Source organism: Nomascus leucogenys, chromosome 12, assembly GCF_006542625.1.
Source record: "Nomascus leucogenys isolate Asia chromosome 12, Asia_NLE_v1, whole genome shotgun sequence".
In the NCBI taxonomy this organism is placed as follows: Eukaryota; Metazoa; Chordata; class Mammalia; order Primates; family Hylobatidae; genus Nomascus; species Nomascus leucogenys.
The window spans coordinates 93668840-93674839 of NC_044392.1; the positions used below are offsets into that span (position 1 = coordinate 93668840).

General features: G+C 34.5%; 1 long non-coding RNA gene across 1 annotated transcript in view; it reads right to left on the reverse strand.

The window, feature by feature from the left end:
- The window catches only part of LOC101177085, a 112045-nt gene extending 106496 nt beyond the window's left edge, over positions 1-5549 (reverse strand). Inside the window, exons 1-2 of the long non-coding RNA XR_001114202.2 lie at positions 5362-5549; positions 682-729 (exon numbers count right to left, since the gene is read on the reverse strand). This is a non-coding gene — a long non-coding RNA (uncharacterized LOC101177085). The remainder of the gene's footprint in view (positions 1-681; positions 730-5361) is intronic.
- Positions 5550-6000: the final 451 nt, after the last annotated feature.

The following is a 6000-nucleotide window of genomic DNA, read 5'->3' on the forward strand; positions in this document are numbered from 1 at the left end:
TTAGTCTCAGGTGATTCTGCTAAATCATATTTACCCGTCATAGATTACTGCAATATCTTTTTTAGATATAATTTCCAGGATGCTAAATTATGTTCTGTTACTTCTGATGGTGGATAGTAGATAGTAAGCCAGTAAACCATAAAATAAAAATCTATGTTTTCTTAAGTATACTTTAAGCTGCTTACAATGAGAAGCCAATTGCTTTTTTATCTGAATTCCATTACATAATGAACTTCAAAGTAAATACGTGCCCATTAAACACCTAAGGAAGATATGATGATGATGATAATAATGATGATTTGCTTATATGTATTTGTTGTTCATATGTATGTATGTATAACTAAATTTGCATATCCATTATGAAAATACATAGAATCATTGTCCAAATGATGACTTGCTCAAGATTTTATTTACATATATGCGAAGATGCATTTGACATACTCATAATATTGAGAAATAATAAGATAGGCCCTTTCTGTAAATGGCAAGGAACACATACTTATTTGAGTCACTAGCAGGGATGAAAAATTTTATCATATTGTGAAACACTTGATTTTTTGTGTTTCCAGCACAATAGTATATCTTAATCGTAACATACTATAGTTAACTGAATATGTTTGACACATTTTCCTCTTTCTAATGTTGTGCTTAGTTTTCTCATGACGTAGCCGTGAGACCTACCTTATTTATCATGTGTTTCCATCAGTGCTTTATTTTTGACCTTTCCTTCTTCAAAAGCAGAAAAAAATCAAAGAGGTTGCAAAAGGTAGTACTCCTTTATGCTATATAAACTTGAACCAATCTAGTGGATTTCTACTGTACTAGTACATCACTTTCTCCTTTTATCTTGGTAGAGGGTTAGTTTAAATGTCATGATTAAACAAAAATGTTTTTGTGTGCTGGCATGTTTCCAAAGTTCTGTATCATGTTCAGATCACAAAGATTAAGTCATATTTTAACAGATAATGCGGTCTTCTGCACTTTAAGAAAAAAAATTTAAAAAACACACCAACTGTTTCAGTCAGCAGTGTCACAGAGAACAAAATCTGTTCTACTTTAAAGACAAAGGGACTTATCACAGGCAATTAGTCACAAAGCCACACTTTAGAACTTGACCATCAAGGAAAGTGCTGCCTCAGCCAACCATGGTTAGGCAAGATGTGGAATCAGAAGGCTAACTATAGAACTGGGACATTTCAACTATATTTGCTAGTCCAGAATTGCACACCAATATTACACTCTCCAGCAGCAAAATGGACACTTTCTCTCCTGCCTCTCATTCCATGAAGCTCCAAATCGAAGTCTTACTTCCAAAACCATAATTATAAGGGAAACTATACATTGCGTTAAAAAAAATCTCGGCCAGGCACGGTGGCTCACGCCTGTAATCCAGCACTTTGGGAGGCTGAGGGGGGTGGATCACTTGAGGTCAGGAGTTCAAGACCAGCTTGGCCAATATGGTGAAACCCCATCTCTACTAAAAAAATACAAAAATTAGTGGCCGGGCGCAGTGGCTCACGCCTATAATCCCAGCACTTTAGGAGGCTGAGGTGGGTGGATCACTTGAGGCCAGGGGTTCGAGACCAGCCTGGCGAACATGGTGAAACCCTGTCTCTATCAAAAAATACAAAAATTAGCTGGGCATGATGGTGCGTGCCTGTAATACTAGCTACTCGGGAGCCTGAGGCAGGAGAAATGCTTGAACCCAGGAGGCGGAGGTTGCGGTGAGCTGAGATTGCACCACTGCACTCCAATGTGGGCAACAGAGCGGGATTTCATCTAAAAAAAAAAATAACAAAAATAAAAAAATTAGCCAGGCTGAGACAGGAGAATAGCTTGAACCCTGGAGGCAGAGGTTGCAGTGAGCTGCAGTGAGCCAAGATTGTGCCACTGCACTCCAACCTGGGCAATAGAGCGAGACTCTGTCTCAAAAAAAATAAAAATAAAAAAATCTTTCCAGTCTTTACAGCAGAAGAAAACATACTAGAATGGGATTGGTGTGCATATTAAGCAGGATGGTATGTATTATACATCACATCAAGCATTTATTTTCAAATTTTCATGTTGACTGATATTGAAAATAATCCTGTGTATTAAGACATATCTATCATAATTCAATCCTAGATTATTAAAAATTACATGTTCACAGCTTCTAAAACTAACTTATTTCCAAGTTACCCTTCTTGTTTTTCTCTCTTATCATGGGAGAGGAAGTGAGCCCTCCGAGAGGAGCAACATTCTAGACAGAAATAAAAACAAGGGAAAATAATTTTGTCTGTATTTTTTTTTATTAAAGAAAAAAGTGGAAGAAGAAAAAGAAAAAACGAATAAAAAAATAGCACATGTAAGCCAATGGCACTGGAGAACAGTAAGTAGGAAATTAGAAGAAGGTGAAGTCAAAGAAGTTATGGAAGAATAGATTTAAAATAATCTTGTCATCAAAAGGAATTTGTCTTTTACTCAGATAGGAAGCCCTTAGGGTTTTGAGCGAAGAAGAGATGAACTCACTTGGCTTCTATGTTGAGAACAGACTGCAGGGAATACATCACGGGTATAATAAGGCAACTAGTTATCATACTAGTAATATGGGAAAACAATGATAGTGAAATGGATCAGGTCGCTATCAATGGAGGCAGGTTTTAGAGGTAGTGATGAGTGTTTAATGTACATTTTTAGAGCATTTTACATAATTAGAATTAAAAGTACTAGACATCGTAAATTGTTTTGAAAATTGGAAATAGATTTAACATGTAGGGCATTTGGTTAACACAATTTAGCATTCTTTACTGATCAGAAGATGCATTGTCAGTTCGTGTGTAAGAAACAAAATTTCACTCAAAATTACAAATATATTGTTGGTCAGGTATAGAGGAAATATAATTTCCAACTTTTGAAATATCTTGGCTGAATTAAGCAATCTATACTGTTCTAAAGAACAAGATAAATCTTCAATGTCTCAAGTAAAATACTTTACTATTGGGAAGACAGTCTGTATCAATATCAGGAATGTGTATATGGATTTCCGAAATTTTTGGTGATAGTAGAGAAAACTTTCCAAGGATTCTTCACTTCCAGATGACACTGTACAACTGAGGGACCCCAGTCAATACAGCCTATTTTATTGATGGCTGACAACTAAGATTTTACACTTAAGTATCTTATTTTGCAAGTCACTTTCATAAAATGTTGAGAGTGATTTACAAAGCCTTTATGATTTGGAGGAGAAAAAAATCAGTCAGAAAACAAAAATACATCTCCCGAAATAACAATATTATTTAAATCTTCTGCCATACAGAAACTACAGGTTTCTAAGGGGTATGAAATGCATCTTGATCTACTAGTTACTGAAAGCATAAAACGAATTAAAAAATAGAAAAAATAAATATCCTTGCAACATGAACCACATTTTATTTAAATTTGGCACTGTTAAAAATGGGATCAAGCACACAGAATTTCCAGTGTGTTAGATGCTGAGAAAGCCAGTTATTGATAATCAGAAGTAATATGAGGTAGAAATTCTGTTAGTGAAGAAGACAGATACAGCCTAGGATAATCCTCCTAATTAAAGCTTAACAGATTGCATGTCTTCTAGAAAAGAGGGATTCAAAGATCAAATAACTTTGTGAGGAGCTGCTCAATAACTGGAGGTAACTGCAAGTCAGTGGTAGAAAGGAAGAACTGTAGAAGGAACCAGTTAACCAGAGGCAGTTCAAGTTTGCAAGGACAAATCTGAAGGTTTCTCAAATAATCATGGGTTAATCTTAGCAGGAAGAAATTAAGAAACTAATATGTATAATATGAGCTTTAACCAATTTATTGCGAGAAAAGAAGATAATTAAGAGAAAAGAGTTTTCTAACAAATGAGTAGGGGCATGCATAATAACTTGAAAATGATTAAGATAGTTCATTTGTATACAGTTCACTTCTCTAAAAGAAAATTAGGACAAGAAATAAAGAATATTAAGGCATAATAAAGATCTTATTGAAATAGTAACTGCATGATAGGTAGTAAAAGGAATGCAAGGGAGGTTTAGTTAGATATACTAAGCAGCTGCTTTACAAATAAAATGTCAGAGGCTTAAAAGTGTTAACACAGTGTCAGTATCACCTCTACCCCTTACTAGGTGTTTGACTAAAGACTATGTCCTCAAACTTGCTGTGATCAGTTTTCTCCTCTATAAAGTAAAAATTAAAATAGCATTTACCTCTTGGACTTGTGATACTTAATCTGTACAAAATGGTTAGAAAAGTCTGAGGCACTTAGGGAAGATTTGCTAAATGTTAACTATCATCATCATTATTATTGTTATTTTAAATTATTACTTTATAATTAAGCAGAATCTATTACGTTGATGATTGATTCTGCTTTCTATGTTATGTAGAATCTGAATTAATATAACAAATATTTGTTGTTTGCCTGCATTATTTGAGACTCTGTGTTAAGTGCCAGGGTAAAAACTCACCAAGATAGACACAGTCATTCTCTTTAGGCAGTCTGACTGGGGACCTGTGCAATTAAGTGAGTTGAAGTGGAAAAAACAAATGCCTCGAGAGAGTCAAATGTGGATAAAAGTGCTTTAGAATCAGGTCTTTTCAGGCAGTAACTTCAGAGATCTGGCCTGGTATTTGTAAAGCTAAGGAAGCTTTCATTAAGAGGTAGAAGCTTTAGTTACTGCTCTTTTCTTAATCTAATTAAGTCTAAGGAAATATACTTTGAAAAAGTGGCTGCGAGATACCACATTATGATGGGAATTACGATAGAAAAAAGAAAGGGTCCTGTCTAAGAATCTAATGGAGCAAGTAAGTGTTCTGGGAAGAGGGAGCGGGGTTTGAGTAATCACAGAAATGTAGTAAGAAAATTATATTCTCTGAATTAAATATTTTATAGGCCTGTAATAGGAGTGTTATATTAAAATACACCCTTTAAAACTTGTGATCTACTAAAGAAATGGAAAGATTGATTAATAATATTGAAAGCCTTAAGAACATAAACACTGAGATATGATAACTGTTATTGAGGCTGCCTTTGACAAAAAGAGGGAAAAACATTTTTAAAACATAAAAATAATTGAGGGAATGAAAATTGTAGTTTGATATAAGAAATATCACAATAATGTTCTCATGTTTTTTTTCATAAACTCCAGTCTTATCAGGATTACTATATGACATTACTGTAAAATATCTTTTCTCTTCCTTCCCCACTTTCACCACTGCATACAAGAAAGTGCCACATGTGGTCATAATCTGAATAAATGATAGAGAAAAGGAGAATCAACTCATAAAACTCAAAAGATAGAAGTCTTAGAAATAAGCATAATGTAAACTGAAACTAGATGTCCCATTTTAAAGACAACACCTTACCTTGACAGATGCTGTCAGGAAACACCACATTTATTTCAGAGCAGAACATTTTTTCTCTATTCCTTCCCTTCCATCCTACCTCATGAGGAGAATATTATACCAGTAAATCTCAAAATCATCTGGAATATAATTTCAATATGTGAAAAAAATCTGTAATTTGTCAATAGTCTAATTAAAACTAACACTCAGAAAAAATGGCGGCACACTAAACATTATGTGTCAGGTTAGGAGCACTTAAGACATTGTTGAAGTCCTTTCTGTTAACCTTTAACCTCGTGGTGTTTAGATAATAACTTATTCATTAAACTGCTAACTCCCTTTCCAGCAGGATTTGCCTATGAATTTTTAACTGGGGCCGAACCTCCAGATGTCTTCCTCCTGCGACTAAATTCTTACCATTTCTTTTCCATGCTGCTCACTTCTTGCTTCCCATAATCAGTTAGCATCTAAGACAGCCCAGTCTGTATGGCTCCCCAACTAAATATATCACTCTGAAATTATTCTCTCCACATAAGTTCAGTACACATGAGGACTATAAAAATATTTCAAGTTCTGTATAGGATGTATTCTAGGCTCATATTTACTTATTTTTTTCTCCATGCTAATTACTCTCTTTTTCACATTATTGAAGTAGAGTAA